Genomic DNA, 760 nt, shown 5'->3' with positions numbered 1-760 from the left:
GAAGTGGTCGTTTTGTATTGGGAAGCGAGATTTGCTTTTCCATAAAGCAAACCTCACATCACTCACCCTAATGTCATAGGAAATCATGATTAGCACCCTAGGAGATTTTTTCATCATTGCCTATGGGGGAAATCTGATTTCCTTCTCTCCCCTTAAACCCTCACACTCCCCATTTCACTCTATCACTTTAGCATTTTCAAAGAAGAGGTAAAAACCTATCTTCATTTTTCTCTCATTTCTCCTTTCTTCTTCCATCTTCAAACTTTGATCTCTCAACATTCAACCAATGGATGTTAATGAGATTTAAGTATGTTGTTCATGAACATGTCAAGAACATATTCAACCGTTGAAATTTTCTAAAACGCTTTCTAACTCATTTTCTTCTCAAAACAGAAAATGATGATGTTCTTGAACTTATAAAAATATTTTGTTAAAACCATGAACAACTTGTGTTCATGGAGTTGTTATAATGTTGTATTACATACTTTTTGTTGTTTTAGCCAAAGGGGATGATAATGAAATCAAAGGAACCTTTAAGAATTGTTTTTGAAAAATGAGAATGTATGTATTTCTATTTGTTGTTAGCCTAAAAACCATGGCTTGGAACAAGTTGGAAAAGTAGAAACTTTTGTTAATAAGGATGTTAAAGTTTATGAGTACATGAATGTCTCATAAAACTCTTAAATGATATTTTGAATAACTTACTTTAAAGTGGTAAAATTATCAAAGGATGTCTTAAATCGGAATATGTAGTTTTACT

Source organism: Lupinus angustifolius, chromosome LG07, assembly GCF_001865875.1.
Source record: "Lupinus angustifolius cultivar Tanjil chromosome LG07, LupAngTanjil_v1.0, whole genome shotgun sequence".
In the NCBI taxonomy this organism is placed as follows: domain Eukaryota; kingdom Viridiplantae; phylum Streptophyta; class Magnoliopsida; order Fabales; family Fabaceae; genus Lupinus; species Lupinus angustifolius.
This window is presented reverse-complemented; position numbering follows the sequence as displayed.